The 24656-nt window shown below is 32.9% G+C and overlaps 1 long non-coding RNA gene across 1 annotated transcript in view; it reads right to left on the reverse strand.

The window, feature by feature from the left end:
- LOC309632537 overlaps positions 1-20206 on the reverse strand; it is a 32084-nt gene extending 11878 nt beyond the window's left edge. Inside the window, exon 1 of the long non-coding RNA XR_014246962.1 lies at positions 31-20206. This is a non-coding gene — a long non-coding RNA (uncharacterized lncRNA). The remainder of the gene's footprint in view (positions 1-30) is intronic.
- Between the last annotated feature and the right edge of the window lie 4450 nt (positions 20207-24656).

A 24656-nucleotide genomic window follows, 5' to 3' on the forward strand; every position in this document is an offset into this window, starting at 1 on the left:
ATCTCAAAATAAAGTTTAAAAATACCTAACAAAAATAAACACAATCTACTGAAATTCATGCAATGAGAAATAGATAATAAGAATCAGTCTACATGTATTAATAAAGAATTGAATCAGTAATTAGTAACTTTGCAAAAAAGAAAGTGCTAAGCCAAGTGGTTTCACTAGTGAATTTTACCAAACGTTTGAGGAAGTAATTATGCCAATTTTCTACATTCTTTTCCAGCAGAAATTGTAACTCATTTCATGAGGCCAGTATTACTGTAATACCAAAATGAGGTAAAGAAATTATAAGAAAGGAAAATTAAAAACAAATATCTGTCCTGAACATAGATTCAAGAATCATCAACAAAATATTAAATCCAGCAAGTTATGAAAAGAATTATACACCATGACCAAATGGGATTCATTATAGTTAGGCAAGTCTGGTTCAGCATTTGAAAATCAATCAGTAAAACCCCCAGTATCAATAGGCTAAATAAGAAAAATTATTTGATCATCAGTAGATGCTGAATAAGTATTTGATCAAATCCAACACTAATTCATGACTAAAAACTCTGAACACTAGGGATAGAGGGGGACTTTCTAAACTTGAAAAAGGACACATACAAAAACCTGCAGCAACATCATGTTTAACTGTTAAAGACTGAATGAATACTTTCCCTCTAGGATTGGGAACAAAATAATAATGTCTGTTCTCACCATACTTATTCAACATAGTGCTAGAAATTCTAGCCAGCACAAAAAGGCAAGGGAAGAAAAAGCATAAAAGACATAGAGATTGCAAAGAGAAATATTTTGTTATTTGCAGAAGATATGATAACTACATAGAAAACTCTGAGTAGTATACAAAAGAATTCCTGTAACTAATAAGTCAGTTCAGCAAGGTCTCAGGGTACAAGATTAACACAAACAAAATCAATCTCATTTCTACATACTAACAATAAATATGTGGATACCAAAATTAAGAACAAAATATCATTTGTAATTGATTGAATGAAAATTGAAGTACTTGGGTAATCTCACAAAACATGTATAGGATCTCTATGTGGAATATTACAAAGTCTTGATGACGGAAATCAAAGAAGACCTAAATAAATGGAGTGAAATGTTATGTTCATGGATTGGAAGATTCAACATAGTAAACTGTCCGTTCTCTCCAAATTGGTCTATAGATTTAAGGCAATTCCTATCAAAATTTCAGCAAGTTCTTTGTAGACATATTAAGCATATCCTAAAAATAACATGGAAAAGAACAAGAACTTAGTATAGATATAACAATTTTGAATAAGAATAATAGAGTGAGATTAATCACTCTTACCATTTTAAGGAATGCTACATAGAGTAATCAAGGCATTTTGCTACTGGAAGAGGGACAGATTGGTCAGTGGAATAGATCAATGGAACAAGATTGAAAATCCAGAAATAGTTCCACACAGATACGCAATAATGAGTTTTGACAAAGATGAAAAAGCAATCCAATGGAGGAACGATAGCACTTTCAGTGAAGAATGCTGGAACAATTGGCCATCTGTAGACCGAAAAAAAAAAAAGAAAGAAAAGAATCTTTTACTAAACTTCACACTTTATACCAAAAGTCACTCAAAATTGATCGTGGACTTACGAGTAAAACATGAAAATATAAAACATTTACAAAAAGTAAAATAGAAGAAAATTTAGGGCTAGGCAGAAAGTTCTTAGACTTGACCCAAAATGGAAATGAAAAATTGATAAATTGTTCCTTTCTGAAATTAAAATTTTTTTTCTGTGAATAATTCTATTAAGAGAATGAATTGACAAACTACAGACTGGGAGAAAATGTTTGCAAACCACATTTCTGACAAAGGACTTGTACTAGAATATAGCAAGAACTCCCAAAACTCAACAATAGAAACTACCCCCAAAAAACTCAATTAGAAAATCAGCAAAATACACGAACAGACATTTAACTGAAAAGGATATACAGATGGTAGATATGTACGTGAAAATATGTGCAACATCATTAACCACTAGGGAAAAGCAAATTAAAACCAAAATGAGATATCACTACATGCATATCAGAATGGCTAAAATAAAGAATAATAATAGCAAATGCTGGTGAGGATGCAGAGAAACTGGATAACTTACACATTATTGTTGAGAATGTGAAATAGTATAGCCATTCTGGAAGACTATAGTAGTTTCTTTAAAAATTAAACATACAATTGCCGTGCAGCCTTGTAATTTCAATCCTGGGCATTTATCCCAGAGAAATGAAAATCTAAGTCTATAGTAAAACCTATAAACAAATGCTCGTAGTAGCTTTATTTATAGTACCTCCAAAATAAAGCAACCTATATGTCCTTGGACAGGTGAATGGTAAACAATCTGTGGTACATCTACACCATGGAATACTACTCAATGCAAAAACAAAGTAAAACAAAGACCTATTGCTAAACAAAACTTGGTTGAATCTCAAGAGAATTATGCTGAATGAAAAAAAAAAAGCCAATCTCAAAATATAGAATATAACTGATTAAATTTACACAGCATTATAGAAATGATAGAATTACAGAGTTGTAGACATACACATTTAATGCATTTAAAGTTGGTGAAATGCAAACATGATTGGTGGATTGTATCAATGTTAATTTTCTGATTGTGATATCTTAGTAAAGGTATGCAAGATGTATTATTCTCTGAATTCTTTCCTAGAATTGTACAGAATCTACAATTATCTCAAAATAAAGTTCAAAAATACCTAACAAAAATAAAAAGAATAGCTTTTATAATTTAAAAACTTTTAATATCTTTAAAAACAAAATGAAGACTATAAAATAATCTGCATTAGAGCATAGATAATTACATATTATACAAATTACACTAACCTTCCATTTCTAATATCTTAATTACTAAGCTATTAAGCAAGCTGTATTTTATATTGTAAATGAAGGAAATAATTGAAGAGAATTTTCATATATCTGAATTATTTTACATATCTACCAGAAATATTCAAGATGTGACATTTTTGTTCCTAAGAGGGCCATCTAGTTGTACCTCAAGCAGATTGCAAACATGTGAAAATCCCTCCAATTGAATTAGTTTATTAGGGGTATATTATGAAAATTTAAATCATGCCAGCAACATTTGGTAAAAATGTGTTTTCCCATTTTTAGGTTGTTTACTCTTATTCAACAGCATATCAAACCAAACTTACCACAGACAGTAACTTGAATAATTACTTGTTGTTTTTTTTTTTTAATTTTTATTTATTTATGGCTGTGTTGGGTCTTCGTTTCTGTGTGTGGGCTTTCTCTAGTTGTGGCAAGCGGGGGCCACTCTTCATCACGGTGCACGGGCCTCTCACTATCGCGGCCTCTCTTGTTGCGGAGCACAGGCTCCAGACGCGCAGGCTCAGTAGTTGTGGCTCACGGGCCCAGCTGCTGCGCGGCGTGGGATCTTCCCAGACCAGGGCTCGAACCCGTGTCCCCTGCATTGGCAGGCAGACTCTCAACCACTACGCCACCAGGGAAGCCCCAATTACTTGTTTTTGAAGACCATATTTTTGTTTGCTGTTTTATATTCATAAATGTCTTGATGCTAGCTCTAGTAATTTTTCATTAGAAAGTATATCTCTTACATAACCTACTAAACACAACAGTCTGTGGTTTCTTTGATGTACTTGCTAGCTATATGTGGTTCTGTTTATTTTGTAAGCATCTAACACATAATCATATTCAGCTATATTGCCAGTGGCAAGAAAAATGCACTTAGGATTTACACGCTAAATACTGTCCCTGTTATCTTGTGGCTCAGTCAGAAGAGAAAAAACCAAGAGTCATTCAAATTTACTTCAGTGCACTCAAAGTACAAAATAATTATTAGAATACTAATATATTCAGAAGAATCAAAACCAAAATAAAGCCAAGCCCAATAGACAATTCAGAGTTGAAAAACAAATGAGTCAGGATAATTTGTTTTCCAAAACAACAAAAGTTTAGACTCTCTTGAATAGGAACTCCTCAATGTGAATTAGGTGATAATTTATCATTTCTTTCTGGCAGAACTTAGTAACCTAAAAGTGCTTATAAAACATCACTTTGCACTTTTCAAAGCATTTTCATTTTAATAAATGTTTTCCCTTTAAGGATCTCTGTCACAGTGATATGTTTAGAAGGTTTATTATCTCCGGTTTACAGAGTAGGAAACTGAGGCTGAGAGAGGGAAGAAAGCAAACAGTTAGTGAGTCTAATATGCTGTTATGTTTTGTCTTCCCAACAACTCTCACCTAGATATTTGCTGTGCTCATTTTATAGAAGAGAACATTGGTGCTCAGAGGTTCAGTAATGTGTCTCTGGTCAGTTTATAACAGGCAAGATTCCAAACCCCACACATCACTACTCCATTATGAATGTTTTCCTTAGGGAATCTGAATTCTTATTTGACTTTTAACCTTTTTTTAAAAAAATGGTGGTGGGAGTGGTATTTCAGTACATTACTCACTTATAAAAGATACATACTGTAGTAGGTTATAGAGATAGTGAAGGGCTTTCGAGTTGGCCAGATTTCAGTCCAAATGCCAGGTAAGCCATCCTCTAGCTTTGCTGACCATGGATACACTGTTTTATTTATTGAAGCTTCAGGTCCTCAACTATAAAATGGAGACCCTGGTAGTTCCTCCATCAGGTTGAAGAAATTAAATGGAATAAAACCTACAAAGCACTTAACATAATGCCTCGTACATACAACTCATTCAATAAACAGCAGCTATTATATGTGAGCGTTCATTTTACGAACTTTCCACTTCTGATAACAAATTTAAAAAAAAGAAAAGAAAAAAAGAATGCTAATATAAATATATTTAGTGGTAAATCATTAAAAGAGCAATACTTTTGGGATAAATATGGCTGTAGGAAAGCATTATAGGTATTGGAATATAATCTATTCAGTTAATTATTAACCTATTTCTAAATATCTCATGTCAAATTTATGCAGTAGAGTATATTCATGTGTGTGATCCTTCTACTGTTTCAGTGGTCCATCGAGTCCTAGGAGAGTGAAATAAGAAGACTGGAAGCAAAGACTGTTTAGCTTGTAGCATCACAGAATACTTAATTATACTCAGGTTATCCTCAAAGCTATAGGAGTCAGGCAAGGCTTATATTCCATAAATTCAAAATATCAATAACATCCCAAAGTAGCCTTCCAGTATTGCCACTTCTTCCTCACAAAAAAAAGCCCTTAAACACCAACATCTGTTTGACAGGAATAGGGGATAATTTGGTTATGTCAACTTTGTACTATGTGTCTGATCTTGTCCCATCTGATCTTGTCCTCTTGCCCACTTGAGTGCTAAATATTTCACTGCTTTACTGTTAATGCAGAAAAGCTCATGCTTTGCTGTACATGGTGCACTATTCCAAACATCTAAGCTCCATTAAGTGTTTATAAGTTAGGGGAAACAGAAATGCTTCAACTCTTTGAGCATTAAATTGAGAGGTTCTTTAACAGAATTCAAGGTGTGGAGATCAAATGAGTTATACTCCTCTAGGAGACAATGAGTGAAGAAGAAAAGTTTGCAAAATATCTGGCCTATTCATTGTAATTAACTTTTATTTTTGATGATCTTCCCTCCCAGTTCCTGCATATCATATTTTATGAAAACATTTTGCTTCTATGTAAGGATTGCAGGTGCTTTGAGCACAAAAGTGAGGAAGAAGGGCTTGGAGAATACGATTTCTATAGACTGAATGTTTATGTCTTCCCATAATTCATATATTGAGCTTGTAATTCACTTTTAATACTATGCCTTTTGTTATTTTAAGCTAAATCCACATAAGCCAATAGTACATTGAACCCCACATTATGACTTTAATATTAGGACCATAGGATGTTATGTGGGTGAGTATAGTTACTCTTCAATATAATCACCTGAAAGTATTAGAAAATCTTTGTATGACAGTCATAATTTCCCATTATGTAGCATATTAAGAGATTAACATTTATGAATTTATATGAAATATATTTGTATTTTCCAGCAAACAAATTTACAAGTCTCTTGGGAAATAAAAGGAACTCCCTATTTTTGCAAAATGGGGTGTACAGTGCGGGTTCTTTTATTTGTTTTAATATATCACCTAATGTGGCCCACAGCCACTCAAGAAGGCAGATACTTGAAACTGAAATGAAAGTGGGGCTAGGGTAAATACTTTGTGAAAATTTCGAGATGAAAAACTGGACGCTCAAGAAATTGTTATTCTTGGTAAAGTTTTCACTTGCATATCTTTCATTTAACCCTGTACTCTGACATTCTCCTTCCGTAGCCTTCCTTTTCTGCTACACCTCTACCTCCCCATCCTTCCTAGGATGCTCCTACCTTATGCTGTTTCTCCTAACTTTGGTTCAGTAAGTCCTGCTCCCGATAGATGTGTGTGCTCTCAACAGTTTTCCAAATACTTCCCATATAACCACTTACATTTCACAAAGGTTGTAGGATCAGGGATACTGTTTCTTTCCATTTCTTTTCAGTAATTTTGTGTTTTGTAGAAATCCACATTATAATGGTGGTAAAAGAGAATGGAACACAATAATCCATGTGTTTCAAAGAAGCACTCCTGAATTCCTCTGTTTTATGACTTGTTAGTACATTCAGTCTCTGGCAAAGTCAAGATCATTAGGAAGGAAATTTTAAATAATTTTTCTATTTGAAGAATGTCGGGACTTCCCTGGTGGCACAGTGGTTAAGAATCCACCTGCCAATGCAGGGGACATGGGTTCAAGCCCTGGTCTGGGAAGATCCCACATGCCGCGGAGCAACTAAGCCTGTGCACCACAACTATTGAGCCTGCGCTCTAGAGCCCATGAGCCACAACTGCTGAGCCCATGTGCTGCAACTACTGAAGCCCATGTGCCTAAAGCCCGTGCTCTGCAACAAGAGAAGCCACTGCAATAAGAAGCCTGCGCATCGCAATGAAGAGTAGACCCCGCTTGCCACAGTAGAGAAAGCCCATGCGCAGCAACGAAGACCCAACACAGCCAAAAATAAATAAAATAAAATAAAGAAAAAGAAAAGAATGTATAGTCTCTTTATGTAATAGCTGTTATAACTTCACCAATAAACAGAATTAAGTGTCCCTTTCATGCCAAATACCATATTAGTGTTACTGGGAACTTCTAAAAGAATCACTAAAACTTTAAATAACTTTCTGGAGATGAAAACAGAAAAATATTTTAACCTAAACAAACTGAAAAATAATTGGAGGAAGTTAATGTTAACAAAATGGTAATTGACATAGGATTCTGGTGAGTTCAGTGAATAAACTTAAAATATATTGAAAAATAAAATATGAATGTATTAAATTTGTTCATCACAAAATAAAATATTAATATTTGAGGTACACATTAAAGAAAGTATGAATTCTAAAGATTTAAGCCAAGTTTGTTAAAAAAACAGACTTTCTTTCAAGCTCTTGTAGTTGTGTCTCAGGTGTCAAGAGTATACACCGTTGATATATTCACGTAGAATGACTTGTGATGATCATGTGCAGATCCCAACCTCATCAATCCATATTTCAACTCCTTTCCCTCTGAATTTTCCTTCTTATTTTGTTGAGAAGGTCAGAACCTCAGCTCACCATTAAATCCCTGATAGCCATTGTGGAGTACTGATGTCAAGCTTAAAAACATTTTTTCTAGCTTTAGCCTTTGCTTATTGGTAGAGCCCCCAGGAAGCTGTGCTGGAAGATTTTAAATCGTCCTTGGGCCTGTCATACAATTTATCTTCCAGAAGCCAGGATAGAATGGTTCTTTCCTTTCACTCACTTTCTTTTATCTTTATGATTTTCCCTAAGTTTTCTTCTCTTTATGTAGAGGAACATGCAAATCACCTTCAATGGCAAAGACCTTTTTTATTGATCAAACTTTTAATTTGGCTTTACTAACGAATGTGAGATCTCTCTCCCTCCTCAGATCACCCACTCTTCCTTTCAACTGCTTTATAAAGAATGAAAAATAGAGTATTCTCCACGTAATTCATTTATTTTTTCCTAGATTTCTGCAGTATTGCAGTGTATAACCTAAGAAAGATAATTTGTACCGACACTGCTGTTGAATCATTTTTGGAATGTTATTGAGACAAAGTGAAGTTTCCAATTCATTGTGTTTACTTCAACGAAGGTAGATACACTTGAGTTTGTGATAGTCTTTTCTTAAAAGATATTGTCTAGGGTTCAGCAAAATAGATTAGTTATCCAAATTGTTATAAATACATATATGTGCCGAAACATTAACTTGCATAAAAGTGGTGTACTGTTTACTACTAAAATGCAAATATGTGAAATTTAATGTTAATAAGTTTAATTAATAATTTTTAAAATAGTGTAAAAGTTTTATTGCATTAGTCTCCATACACAGTTTTTAAATTACAAGACTGTATTTCACAACTTTGAATATGAAAATGGAAGTGCTTCATAGAAATTTTAATGGTCCATGGACTTTTATTTTACTTCCTCTGTTTAACATCTCATATTGTCCTAAGCTAGGGATATCTTTTTTTTTTTTTCTTCATCCTAGCAGCCCCAGACTTCTCTTCAGCAAATCTTATGTGCTAGATGAATTCCACATTAGGCAGAAATTGCTGCTGACCATTCATCTTCTCTTAAAATATAACTTTTTTAGAGCCTTGTATGTGGTATCTTTTTTCCATTTAGAAGGTTCTAAATTTTTTCTTTGAATTTTTAAGCAATCACAAACTTAGAAAAACAAGGAGACAGAGTACAGAAAAATTATTTCTGAACTATTTGACAGTAAGTTGTTAATCTTGTGCCCTGGATACTTTAGTGTGTATTTTCATAAGGCAATCCTCCTACATAACCACAGTAGGACTGATATAATAAGGGAATTTACATTGATATATTACTATCATCTAATCTTTAGAGCCCATTCCGTCCTACCAATGACCTCAGTAATGGTCTTCATAGAGAAAGTATCCACTTCCGAATCACATATTGAATTTAGTTGTCATATCGCTTTAATTTCCTTCATTCTGGAGCAGTTTCTCAGCCTTTCCTTGACTTTTAGGAGCTTAATACTTTTGAAAATTGCAGGCTAATTATTTTAAAGAATGTCTCTAAATATGAATTTGTTTAATATTCCCTATGATTAGATTCAGGCTACACTTTTTGACGAGAATGTCACAGAAGTGTGCTGCATGATCTTCTTTGCATCTTATCAAGTAGCACAAAATTTCCATTTGTGCCATTATTGATGATATTCACTTTGACCGTTTGATTAATGTTTTGTCTGCCAGACTTCCACACTGAAAAGTTATTTTTTGCTTTTTTATAAATGTGTTTTAGAGAGAGGCACTTTGAAAACATATAAATATTGTTACTCATCAAATTTTAATTTATTTACTCATACCTGTATGATGGGTGACAAAAACATCCAGATTTGCCCAGGATTGAGGGGTTTCTCAGCACTTTGGACTTTCAGATGTGCAACTGGTACAGTATTAGGTATATGTACAAGAATATATCTTTATGTTGGCAGATGTTTCCATTTGAGTAAATACATAAAAATGAAATAGCTGGGAATTATGGCAAGTATATGTTTAATATTTTAGGAGACTTCCAAATATTTTTCCAAAGTAGTTGTACCATTTTAACTTCCTACCAGCAGTGTATTATAGCTCTAGCAGCATCACATCCACTTCAAATTATTCATTTCTCCAAAATTATCTGTAGTAATTTTGATAGTTATTGTCTTGAATCCATAAGATGATTGATTTTCCCCCAAATATAGCAAGCTTTATTGTATTAGTGTTCTTTAATTTGAGTCAGCAATACTTTGTAGTTTTCAGTGTAGAGATATTACATGACTTTTGTGAATTTATTCCTGAGTATTTTATTTATCTTTTTATATGTGAGTGAAACGTAAAAATTTTATTTTTCAGTTTTTCTCTGCTAGTTTAAAAAGCATATACTTCCTTTTTTACAAACAGAATATAGCTACAGTAACTGTTTTAATGTCTTTTTTATTAATTATATAATCTGTATCATAACTGGGTCAGTTTTTTTTTCTTATTATAATCATGTCATATTGTCTGCTTCTTTGTCTGCCTGATAATTTTTAACAGGATGCCAGAAAATGTGGATTTATGGGTGCCAGATATTTCTGCATGCTATAAATATTCTTGAGTTTGTTCTGGGATGCTATTAATTTACTTGGAAACAACGTGATACATTTAGGTCCTGCTTTTAAGCTTTTAAGATGGGACCAGTGCATTATTTTGTCTATGAGTTGTTTGCCCTCACATCTGAGACAAGACTCTTCTGAGTACTTTAGCCAATGTCCCATGAAATAGGAAGTTTTCTAACCTGACTGTGGTGAACAGACACTATTCTTGGTAGTTTGTGAGCTGGATTTTTTTTTTCCCCTTTAATCCTTTGAGATCACTCTAATTCTATTATCTGAAAATGTCTTTACTTCATTCTTGAAAAATATTATCACTAAATGTAGAATTCTGAATTGACACAGTTATTTTCTTTTTATTTCAGCACTGCAAAGATGATGTTCCTCTTTCGACCTCCCTGATATCTGATAAGAGGTAAGTGATCATTCCCATTATGTTTTACATTTATGTAATTTATAAATGTAATTTATATGAATGCTTTTTAAATTGCTTATGAATTCATAATTTATATGAGTGCTTTTTAAATTGCTCTCCCTTTCCTAAAATCTTCTGCTTTTGTTCACTCTTTTTAGCTCTCGTTTAAGGTTCCTCCCAAAGTTTTATAACTGGTATTTGCTGCAAGATCAATTTATTAAGAATTTGCATCCCATTAGAGGTACCTCCTTTTCTGTTTAGGTAGGGAGAGAACAGAGACGGCATATTCAAAGTATTGGGTTGGCCAAAAAGTTCCTTCAGGTTTTAAAGTAAAAATATTCAATGTTTTTTAAAAAGATTATCAATCAAGAATTTTATTACACTAAAACTGTCATTCAAAAGGATAATTAAAACATTAACTGATTTATACAAAAGCTAAGAAAATCCATTGCAAGCATCTCTGCCCTAAAGAAAGTATATACTGTCTTCTCTTCACATTTCAGACTTCTTTTTTTTTTGCTTTGTATTTAATCCCGAGAATTTTTAGTTGTTAATGGTAAATTAAGTGTTAAAAATAAAATAGTTTAAAGTATGTCTCTTACATTTTCCTGGAAACATACACCTCCCTTAGTTTTTAAATATATCATTAAAACCATTTATTGATTTTATTATTTTGGATTTGTTATTATCAGAGAATTTTATCAGTGTCATGTTTTGTCAGTGTCAATTTTGTCATGTTTGGGACTTCTAAATTTTTGGCCTTAAACGTGTTCATTTTTTGTAAATGATTCATGTGTGATTGACAAAACTGGTTACTAGCTGTAATGTTTAGAGGATCTCTCTATGTATTAGGTAAAGTTTCTTAACTAGTTTGCTGAAATCTTCTATATTTTTACAATTAAAAAGGTTTTTTTATCTAATGATTAGAGAGTTGTTGCATTACAGTGTCATTATCAGATTCTGGGTGAGTTTGTTTCTCCTTGGTATTCTGCTCTTAACTTTTCTTTATAGATTTCAAACTGTACTATTAGGTTAATGCAACATCTTAGTTTTTATCTTTAGTTTTGAAAAATTGTTCCTTTTCATTATATAGTATGTCATAGTGTTACTCCCATTACTATTTACCCCCATGAGTATATTACTCTCATTAGTATTTCTACCTGAATATTTTTTCCTGATAGCAATATTTCTTTTACAAATTTTATTTTGGTTAGTATTTATCTGTTATATATTTACCCATTCTTTTATTCTTGGCTTTTTGAGTCATTTAATTTTAAGGAGTACTTGTACTTTTTCATCCTATTTGATTTTGTACATTTTGGGTGAATTTAATCCATATAGGGAAAATTGATATATTTAAATTGATTTGTACCATGCTTGTTTTTTTCTATTTGTCATAAATTGCTTTAACTTTATATTTTTCCATTTCTGACCTTCTGTTCATGTCACAAAGTAGTTTTATTTTTAATTAATTAATTTTATTGAACTATATTTGACTTACACTATTATATTAGTTTCAGGTGTACAAAATAGTTATTCGATATTTTTATAGAATATTCTCCATACAAAGTTATTATAGAATATTGACTATATTTCCTGTGCTGTATATCACATTCTTGTAACTTATTTCATACCTAACAAGTTTCACAGCTTGTACCTCTTAACCTCCTTCACCTATTTTGCCCATTCCCCCCACAGTGTATGGGGGGATACATATAGTTTCTTTCTAGGTATTAGTTAAATTTTGCATAGTGTCTATTTTTTATAGGAAATATTGATTTACATACATTAATGTATGCATTTTATTTTACTAATTTAGTTTTTGGACTCCATTTATGACAGCCTAAGCACCATTGTATTCTGAAGCCCCCTAGGTGCTTTGTCATACATGGAGCGACACAGAGCTTATCCACCCGAACACTGAACATATGGCTTCTGCTGGATTTAGTTCTGGATCTCAGTAAATCTGTAAACAGTATGAAACACCACCACCCATACTACCTCTCCAAACATGTGTTCTGATCTGTTTTCTGTTTTAGCTTCGTCATTTGTTTCTTGTATTTTTCAGTTTGGCTTTGTGTTCTTATCATGTGCACAGTAATGCTTTTTCCTGTCTTGGGCCTGTGATTGATGGGGTTTCTTTCTGAAATCTCATCACGGTCAAAGGGAGTTTGAGCATTTCATTGTTACTGTGCCACCATTTTCCTTTTGACTAGTGTTTCTTCAATTACCTGGTAGACCTGGCAGAGCCTAGGATCCTGCACTTGTAATGAGCTCCCAGGTGGGAGCCCATGCTTCTGGTCCATGGACCACACTTTGAATAATAAGGCTTTAAATATTAACACTGTTTTCTCATGGTGATAAGATTGGTTATTGCAAGATTCTGCTTATTTTGACCAGGTTTGACCAGGAGCTCATTATAAGTTCTTCATTCTTTGGGACTGGTCAAGTTTGCCCCTGCCTTAGAATCAGCCCCTTTAGGAAAGAGAGTGGGCTTTTGTTCATCTAAAAATTAATTTTGAGGCAGTTGATGGCAGGTACATATCCATCTGTGTTCTCCTTTGCAGTCTAAACCAAATTAAAATCACTAAATGACAAAATGTGTCATTTTACTACTTGTAACATATGTATATAAATTATCTTGGATAATCAACTGGAAATTGAGGTTTGTGGATAAAATATATGTATTAGTTCATGACCTATAACAAAGCGTTTCTTTATTTTTCCGTTTTCAACTTCACAAATACATCATTGTCAGTAACGCCCTCTTAAGGGAAATAGTTTACTTCTGTTTATTTCTGTAGATTTACAACAGAAATTTGTATACAAAAGCATAACTAATTCTAAGATTTGTGAGACTTTGAGTAATATATTTTTGCTAACTTTGCAATAATGCAATAATGAAACCAATGCCTTCCATTCACATAAAACCCTTTAAAAAACCATTAATGTTTTAAAGCAGAAGTCCCTCTTGTCTTCTTCTGAATGCCAAAGAAGATGATTTTCACTTGTGGATATTTGATGATATTCTACTCATTCCTTAAATAACCCAAGTCTATGCTACCTTTTTATTTGCCTTATTTGTCCCATGAGGTTGTAACAATGAAGTTCTTATTAAAGCAACTAAATTTTAATTGCCAAAATGAATGGAAATAGAGGAATGTTGTGACTGCTTACATATCATGCGCATTGCATTCTGGAAAAAATTGCTGCCAGCTTGCTAGTAAATGGTGAGTTTACCTCGTAAGTTCATGATAAAAACTAAAATACATTAATTCCTGAGTAAGAGTAACAATTTTTAGTGTATTTTACTTTTGTGTTAGAAAGAGTCCAGTTTTTCTTAAGGAGTAATATTTTACATAATAAAATGGCCTTGAGGAATTCCACCAATGTCATTTAAAGACACAAACAAGTCTTCCTTCTTCAGCATTAGTCATAAGTGTGACACTGAAAACTCTTTGGCTTATATAAACATATTCATTGTATTCATTAAAGTAAAATTCCATTCCCTCTTGCTCTCAGTTCCATATGTCCCTACTCCACTACCGAATCAGTGATGCAGCACAAGAATCTTGCCCCAAACACACATTTGCTTATTTTGGATCCTTTCTTGCACTGTGTCACAGAGCAGCTGGTCAAGTAGAGCTACCTTCTGTGGCTGTAATTCTGTTGCTTGGGGATATTTCCTCCTATTTTTTACATAAAAAATGAATATTATTTCCCTTTAGACTCCTAGAATAATCTTGTATCATTAAATTATTACTATAAAATAATTAGATTATGAGAATTAGAAAAACATTGCTAGAACAGGCTATTAAAATAGATAAATTTATGACAGTATTGAAAATGTTTTAACATCTGCTCAGCATTAATATTTGTCAGCTATCATTTTTAAAATACCAAGCTGAAAATCCCACTTCCTAATTTTTTAAATAATCAGGATTATTTAATTATTAATACTGTATGTGCTATTGATTCAGAAGGTAATGCATTAGAATTTCAGTATCTGTGTGTAAGAAAAATATAGACAGACTGGAGGTGAGGAGTAAAAGAAAGACAAATATGTTACTTGCGAATAGCTGGGCCTATTTAAATGTTTAATAAAGTCTATTTTAGAATTTTTCTAGTGTTTTTCTTGGTATGCTTCTTAGCAAAATATAATTGCTAGTTGGATAATTTTGTTAGAGGTAATTTTGAGTTTGTTGTGCATGGACCAAAAAGAGCATTTCTCTTACTATCTTGGAAGCTAATTTCTTTGAGTCTCACATTTCTGTTGCCTAAATAAAGTATGTTTTATTTACACTAAAATTGTGACTTTCCAAAAACCAGCAATAAAATTCTGGGGGGCCAAACCCAGAATGAATGCAGATAGCACTAGCCTAAAATCATTCACATTTCAATTTTATGCCCCCCAGGATTTGTATTTTCTTTTCAAAGCTTTGATATTTCAAAATATATGCCATTTTTAGTATTCTATTTACTGTTTACAGGGCTACAACAACAGATAATTGCTACAGTTTACATTAAATAGGCCAACTGAAGTGATGGTTACCAGCCCTTTAAAGTACAGGACACTTAACCATGCCTGGGTTTTTTGTCTTTTCGTAATATTTTTGAAAACTGGGCTGTTTTGAAAAGAGATGCATAATCCATTGCTGTGCTTGGCGTAGCTTGCTAAACCTAATTTAATGGCAAGAGAAGGAAGAGGAGTAGAGATAGTGAAAGACCAGACCACATCAGCCAAAATTCTGTAAAACTCTTGTGATGCCCCTGGAATAAATTGAGTGTGGGAAACCTATCATCAAGCACCCTGAGGAAACAGGGTTGATTAATGACCATACAGTATAGACATAAAATAACTGAAGTACCATTATAGAACATAGATAAATGAGAGTAGGAATTGTTGTATACCAATATTTCTTGGAAAGAATTAGGATTAGAGTACTGCAAACAGTATTTATTGGAAAGAATCAGGGTTAGAGTACCGCAAACAATCCAACATACTAACTATAAAAAATTTAAGTTGAATCAGAAAGCATCAGAGCAGGCAGCACCATAAGCTCATTCCTTTCGTTTGAAGGTATAGGTTTGGGCAACTTCTTTGAAAATTCTTGAGTAAGAGAATTCTAAAAGTATGTTTCTGGATACAGTCTTTCAAACCACATTTAGAATATCAGTAAACTTTTTATAGAAGTTATGCATGAGTAAGTATTTCTTTCAGTGAAGAACAGTTTCCCCTAGCATTAGATGTGAAAATTGGAAATGCAGTATTTGAATCCCCAAATTCAGGACTCTTTTATTCTCTTTTCATTTAGTTATTTGGAGGAGACAAAGAAGGCAAATAATTTGAGAGGCTAAAACAGAAAAAAAAAAAAAAAAAAAAAAGAGGAAGGCATGAAAGGTAGTAGTTTTCCTGTTGACAGTGGGAAAGTGGAATCAAAGCCACCAGGGATATAACTCCATGTCAAGCCATCAATCTTAGTAAAATGAGACTTAAGATAGGTTTCCAGCAATATATGTCAACTTTTGAAAAAAAAATTATAAATTTATCTACTCAAATAAGTATTTTAATGATCTTTCCTCTAAAATAAACAAAATTAATATCTTCTCTTTCGTTCTAAAGGTGTGTTGTCCAATATGGTAGCCACTAGCCATAAGTCATGTTTGAGAACTTTAAATGTAACTGGTTTGAACTGAGATATTCTGTAATTATAAAATACACACCCCATTTCAAGGACTTAGCATAAAAAATGTAAAATAACTTATTAACATTTTATGTTAATTACATGGCAAAATTATATTTTGGATATATTGGTTTAAATGAAATATGTTATTTAAATTAATTTTACTAATTCCTTTTACTTCTATATTGTGATAATGGAAAGTTTATAGTTACACATATGGCTAGCATTTGTGGCTCCAGTTATATTTGTATTGGATGTTCTTGGCATTGTGACTAAGATCATCATATACATAAGTGGGATCCATACTCCAAATCTTTCCTGATAAAATTCAGTCCCTTTTTATAGACCTTATCACATAATTATAGACATATGTACGTTCATCTCTCAGGGGCAAGGAGAATTCCTTTTTCAAACCAATTAAAATTTTAACAGCTGAATTTATATACCTTCTCAGAGTGAAGAAAGCACCATTAATCAGTTGGGTTAGTAGGGGACAAAAGAAAGATACAGACCTTCCAGTCATGAAGTGTATATTTTAGAGGAGGAGAAAGAAATCAACCAACATTACATAAATCAGCTGAGTTGGGTGCTACAGAGAAGTTCAGGGTTTTATGTTCTAGATATGGGGGGAACCTAACTTAGTCAGTATGTCTCTCCTGTTATCAAGTAAATCACTGTGAATACAAAAGACACTATATTTTTAAATGGCAGTAATATCATCAGAAAAGTATGTATGTTTAGCCAGTTAGTTACATTTTTAATTTAATATATCAGGTTTCATGAATTTAAAAAGCATATGAGGGATAATAAAGCAAATACTTCAGACTAGTTAGTGCATTTTAATTATTTTTAAAATATTTGTATAGTATGCTTATTTGGGAGACATCTCCAGCAAGGATGTGATTTTGAGAGAACAAAATAATCTTCAGTAAGAAAGAACATTATGATTGTATGCATTTGATTTTTAAAATAGACGCTTGATTAATATTAAATAAGTAACGTTCATCATTATTTGCGGCATTTGCTTTCACACAAAGTATCTCATTTAATCATCTCAATAACCCTATACGTTATCTTTTTTCTCTCATTTTATAAGTTTACGTGGAATAATTTATGTGATATATATTTATTGAAAGACTGTGATTCAGTAAGATTAAGTACTTACCCATAGTTATACAACCAGTAACTACCACCAGAGTTTACTGTGACTGAGTCAGAAGGCTACATGAACAAGGAATTGGCTTTTGATAATGTTGACATTGAAAATAAATATATGCTAAGACAAATTATATCTCAAAGACCTGCAGATTACCAGACCTTTTGATGTTTTACTGACACTCTTCCATGGCATAATCTCAATGTTTTGTCTGGGGAAAGTATCTCAGGTACAATCATTAAAACTCTAATGCTTGGGAACCTCAGCCATGCAACTAAGCTGTGCTATATTCATGTAACAATGTGCAATTTTTAAGGCCGTACCTATATTTAGGCTGTCTCTTATCTCAAGTTAAACCATTGTATCCAGTTAGTAAACAAGTTGATTCTTATTTTCACTACATGCACTTTTCTGCATCATCATTGTGATGCCCCTAAATGGCTTCTTTGCCTTGAGCAAATCCCCCAACTCTCAGCTGTCCCAAAGAGGCAGCCACTTATTGAAGTATGGATGCCAGAAATCAGAGTGAATTCAGCTCTTTATCCCTGGACTTGCTTATTTTAGGCCGCAGTGTGATGCAGAAGAAAGGCTGCCGCTATAGTGCCTAATCGTCACACTAAAATTCTGTTTGTCCCCTGTCCCTTCAGTCTCAACCTTTGAAGTAGCTGTCCTTGCATTGTCTACACTTCTCCTGGGTTCTTAAATAAGTGAAAACTCTCATACTGCTCCAAGTTCTTCAGTTATATAGTGTGCCTCTTTTGCAGTATTCCTTTGGTGCTGTTGTGATTTCTCAGTGGCAACTTTTACTTTGTCGACAAGAGAAGATTAAAATTACTTAGCAGCTTTGTCATGGTTGAAGTGTCTCATATAGAATTTTAATACTTTGGTGCCTTTACACAATTAATGTTTTTGTTTGTTTTCTTTTTTTAAACATAATTTGGGATTAGTTAAGAAGTAACATTATGGAGTAAAACATTGTTTCAGAGGAAAATATTACATATGCCTGATGATGTCATAAATGTTAATTCCAGTTTTACGTACCACATCAGAACTTTTAATAGATTCTCAACTTTATCTTGCTTGGCCTTGATTGTGAAAGTGTGAATATTTGTGGCAAGGCATTTAAAGCTCAAGAGATCTGATCGTAGATTGAGAGGGTAAACCCCCTAGTAATGCTGCCATTACTATTACCTGACTTTTACCAAGATCATCATTTCAGATTCTGAAGTGTTTTGAACTCCCTGCCTGACTGATTGCATTTGAATATAGTGACCCTGAAATTATTGTACACTAGTTAGAAACATGTTCCGTGGTTTAAATTGGCACATTGCTGTGTATTATTAACTGTCGCTCTGTTTGTTATATAAATACTTCAGGTTGCTACCTTGTACAGTGCTTAGATTTATAAAGGAACGAGTAATTTACTTTCAAGGCAGATGGCTGCCACTATCCAAGTTAACGCCACTTTCTATCTAAAAGTATCGATATATCTTTACTTATTCCTTGAGTTCTTCTTTGACCTTGTCAGCACTTTCTTACGTAAGCATTTTGGTTAATTCTTATGTTAATTTGTATCTACAAAAGTAAAGAATGTTATTCTCCCTGAAAAAAAAAAATTGAAAGTGTACATGAAATTGGGAGTCCAAGGGAGGATATAAAAGGCTTGTTTCTTGGCCTTGTGTTCATATGGTATTTTCTTATATATTCTCTTATCTGTATCTTTTTTCTTACTGTGTGTGAAACTTTTACTTCTGTTGTCTTATTCATGAGCTGACTAATTTGACTTACGTGATAACACAAATATTTGATGTTATAAAGATACTTCCTTGACAACTTGATTAATGCATCCCTGTTCCACCAGCTTATTCTCTCTTCTACATGGAACTGATATTTGTAACCAAGAGCTATCAGTCATGAAAACAATGTGGGTTTTTTGGTATTGATTAAAGCTGAACATATACCTGTACTATGACACAGCCATTCCAATTCTAGGAATATAGCTAACAGAAATGTTCATTTGTTCATCAAAAGACATAAACAAGTATGTTTATAGTAGCACTATTCAAAATGTCTAAAAATTGGAAACTATCCAAATGTACACGTACAATAGAAATATACACATGAATTGTGGTAGAAATTCCACAAAGTGGAGTACTATATGGCAATGAAAGTGAATAAACTAAAACTACATACAGCAAATTATATAAACCACATGCACATGGTGCTGAACGAAAGATGCCAGGCATAAATGATACATGCTTTATAATTTCATACATAGAAAGTTCAAAAATAGAAACGCATCTTCTGTGACAGAAGTCAGATAGTTGGTACCTTGAAGAGGTAGGAATTAAATGGCTTGAAATGGGCATGAAAAGAGCTTCTGGAGTGCTGGAATGCTGTTTATTGGTCAGAGTGCTTGGTACACAGGTGTGTTCAGTTTAGGAAAGCTCACTGTGCTACATATGTGTGTTTGGTCCCATTTCATTTTAGATATTATGATTCCGTCAAAGAGTCCTCCCCCCCCTCTGAAAAAAGAATAATTGATAGACCAGAAAACTAGCAATAGTCATTGTGGGAGGTTTTAACAACTCTAGACTCTCACAAGATGATTGAATAAGACAGAAATTGATTCATGATATGAAGATGTGATGGCATAATTAACCCAATTTGACCTAATTTATATCTGTCTGTATCTGTCTATCTGTCTATCTATCTATCTATTCTTGGGTTTTTTTAGAGAAACAGAACCAGTAGGTTATATACATACATACATTATATATACACATAATATATATATATATATACACACACACATGCATACATGTAGACATATACATACACACACAAATATATTTATTATAAAGAGTTGACTCATGCTATTATGGAATCTGAGAAACCCTCTCCACCGCTGCCCCCCACCCCCACCCCCATCTGCTGTCTGTAAGCCGGAGATCAGGAAAGACACTGGTGTTAAGTTCCAGGCCGGGTCTGGAGGCCTGAGAACCAGGAGAGCCAATGGCGTAAGTTCTAGTCCAGTTCCAAAGGCTGAGACCTGGGAGTGCTGATGGTGTAAGTCCCAGTCTGAGGACAGAAGACCAGTGAACCAGCTCAGTCAGTCAGGCAGAGAGAACAGATTATTATATGTAATATATATTGTATATATTTTCGCTTTACCCAATAATGATATGTTTCACTCCTGGTAAATTTTTTCAGACATATCTTTTTATTCACCAGTTCACTGTTCAGCAACGTCAAGTCTGTTACTTCTTTCCCTGCAATGAGTTTCTTATTTTAATTATTATATATTAAAATCTTAGATATTCTGTCTTTAAAAAGACCACCTTGCTTAATTTTTATAGATCATTGCTCCTTCATTATGATTTCAATATCTCCTTTATATTTTAAGCACTGTAAATAAACTAATATTCTTTAACTGATAATTATAATTTATTTTATCTTTTAGCATTCTGGCTCATTTATTAAAATGTTTAGTGACTTAAGTATTATGTCTCATAGTCTTTGATTTTTTTTTTTCTTAGGATTTTCTTGAGGTTGCCATTTGAAATTCATTTTTTCAGTTTGTTTGTTTCTGTCAGGCACCTCAGAGCACTACTGATTTGGGACAACACTAAAATAAAATATTAACTAGTGTGCTTTGAACTATACGGGTAATATGAATTCATGGACCAAATTCAGATTCATATGGGCATACAGTTAAGCATTCTTAAGGGATGCTTATCTCATCTTGTCTGTTATGCTCTAAGTAGAATTTGAGAAAGGCATATATATTCCCTCTCTCTATAGCGTGATTTTTTTCTGCAAAGTGTTGTCTTTTGGGGGTCCAAGTTTCCTTAGGGGTAGAAGTGGATTGTCTCTCTAATATAGCCTTAACATATTGGCAGTATTCAAGCTCTGTCTTTTGTATTCTGAGCCAGACACCTGTTAAAACCCAGGCTTTATCTTATCAGATACCTCAGGGAAAATGCCAGTGACAGAGCTCACTTCTCTTTCCGGAATAAAGCTTTCTAAATATTTGTGTAATTGACTTTCCTGCCATTATAAACATGGAATTAAAAAACAAAACAAAACGTGCAACCTATTTCACGGAGAAATATTTAGTGTGTTGGGTTGGGAGTGTTTCCTCTGAAAATTTTGTCAGCATTTGCTACAAATTTAAACAGGCAATCTTTCTAAATTTTAAATGTGATTAGTTTAGTGGGTAAAATGTTTCAATGGATCACTTTTATTTTAGGATAAATTACCAAGTACTGAGCCTGATGTCTAAACCAGTTTCTGCTGCTTAATCTCATCACATCCCGACTCATGTTCTGTGTATCAGCAAGTTTGACTTGTGTACTTGCATTGGTCTAAGTATGCCCGGGTTTCCCTGCTTTGAAATGCTACATAACAAATGACTCTAAAATACTGGTAGCTTAAGACATATGTATTTTTTTGCATGGATCTGTACATCACCTTCAGTTTTGGTAGGTGTTTTGGTGATGGCCTAGTTGCTTCTATTTTTCTTAGCTTCTAGTAACATGTTTTATTAAATATAATTGCTGGGTTAAACCAAAATATAAAACCAAAATAATACAATATATATCAAGATCAAGTTCTGGATATTTACTGAAGCAACCTCAATACTATACAATTACAGTATATTTAATTGGATTTCATAGGTACTAATATATAATTGCGTTGGCAATATTAGTTTAATATCTGCCAGTTAAAAGAAAGTTATTGCATTTGCAATGAACTAAATGTTTGTGTCTCCCCCAAACTCATACGTTAAGCCCTAATCCCCAGTGTAATGGTATTTGGAGGTGGGACCTTTGGGGGGTGTAATTAGGTCATGTGGGCAAAGCCCTCATGAATGGGATTAGTGCCTTTACAAGAAGAGACGTGAGAGATATGTCTGCCATATGAGGATATAACAAGAAGATAGCCATGGGCAAACCAGGAAGAAGACTCTCTCCAGAACCTGACCATGCTGGCACACTGATCTTGGACTTCTTAGAATCCAGGATTGTGAGAAATGTTTGTTGTTTAAGTCACCCAGCCTGTAGCATTTTGTTAAAGCAGTGTGAACTATGATGTTATTTTATAAGAACAGAAACCTAAAATTTATTTCAAGATAAGCAGAAATGATCAGAATTAAATACATATAAGTCACATGAGAGGTAATTGTTCTATTTCAACATTCAATCACTAAGTCAATTTAGGCAACTACTGATTTAACTGATTAGTTGTTTAATTTGAACTAATTTGTTATTCAACTAAAACTACCACTCAACTTGAATAAGTTTCTGTATATAGACATAAACTGAGAGACATTTTTTTGCTAAGAGAATTACAGGACATACTGATCTTACACAGTATAATTTATTCACTCTACAACATGTGTATCTACTTGTGATCTCTTCATCTTATCTGAGAAAAACTATTTTCATCATAAAAATACTACTGAAATAGTATAATGAAAAATGTAGGCTATAATCTGCTAAAACATTTGGACTTTTTTTTTCCAATGAACCTCAGACTGCATTAAGCACCAAAAAATACATCCATGTTTAATATGTATTGTGAATTATGAAGGTAACTTCAATGACAGTAATATAATTTCTTCATAAGATAGGGTCATTTTAGATTCAGAGGTAGTATAGCATTATAGTCCTACCCTACTGGCAGTTTTATGTATCTATGTTGCATTCTCTTTCACAAACTATAGCTAATCTTTTCCTAAACTCTTTCTTGTGTTCTTAAAATGTGGTTCAGAGAAATATGAGTAGATACTTCTGAGAAAGTCTTAAAGGAAATAAAGAAAATCAGGACATTCTCTTTTCCCCCCCATTTCTTTCTTTACAAAGATACCAAGATGCACTATAAAAAAACATGAAATTCTCAAGTGTCTATTTGTTGAAATTGTCAAAAATCTATCAGTTGGGGTTTGGTGGTCTGATCTTAACAGATTGTGTCTCCTCAGAACCAGTTAATATAAAATAAATAATAATTACGCAAACTCTTACCATATATCTAGAGCAATATTTACACCTGGCATGCTGTCTTCCAAATAAAGATCACCATAATGGTTACCCCTGGTTTTAGCCCAGAGACTACTGTAAAAAAATTGTAGTCTATGTTTTTTATAAATGTCTGAATGAGTATTTCCCAAATGAATATATCCAAATAATGTAGTACCTAAGGAAATGTATTTAATAATTACAGATTTTTCTCCTAGATTGAGAGTCTTAATCATCTTTTTTCAATTGCCTGTTGATTAAATACATACTGATTTTTAGCATTGCTGAAATTATTTCTTAAATAATTATAATGTTCATAGTTATGCAAAAGAATCTGTTAGCTGCCTGAATAGCTTTACAGTTAAAGTTGTAATGACAAAATAAATTAAATATTAAGAATAAGGGTATAAAAATATGTATCAAAATTAAATATTAAGAATAAGGGTATAAAAATATCTATAAAATATGTATAGAGAAATACAAAACATATATACTTATCCACACATATACTTACACATACATCACAGCCAAAATGCTAAAAATTAAAGATAAAATCACATTCTTAAAAGGATAAATCAGAAAGAAAATGCCTCTTAGATACAGGAGAAAGAAATGATACTAATAAAGATTGACTTCTCACCAGAAATAATAGATAATATTAGAATATTTTTATGCTGAGAGAGAAAATATAACTCTCAAATTAGAATTCTAAATCTAGTGAAATAATCTTTACAAAAAGTCTCAGACAGAAAAAACTAAAAGATTTTGTCTCTAGTAGATCTTTACTCTAAGAAATGTGGAAATATTCCTAGCTGAAGTAAATTATGAAATTCCAAATGTATGAAGATGAATGAAGTGCACGGGACATGGAAAATGTCCATGAAGAGCACAGGACTGGTAATATGCAAACATACTTGCTTTCCTTAATTTCTTTAAAAGATTAATAAGTGATTAAAGCAGCAGTATTAACAATGTAATATAGTATTTATGCCATACATAAAAAACTAATAAAATAATAGCATAAAAGCTTAAGTTTTTTTACATTGCTTTATGAAGTAGTACAATATTGTTCAAAGCTATAGTGTTATTACATAGAAATGCATGTGGTAGTGTCTATGGAAACTATTAAAAATAATAAAAGGAGATATAGCTAAAGTGTCAATATAGGGTATAAAATCCAGTACTTCAATATATACAGTTGACTCAACAGA

This window comes from Balaenoptera borealis, assembly GCF_965194805.1.
Source record: "Balaenoptera borealis genome assembly, chromosome: 7".
NCBI classification, from domain to species: Eukaryota; Metazoa; Chordata; class Mammalia; order Artiodactyla; family Balaenopteridae; genus Balaenoptera; species Balaenoptera borealis.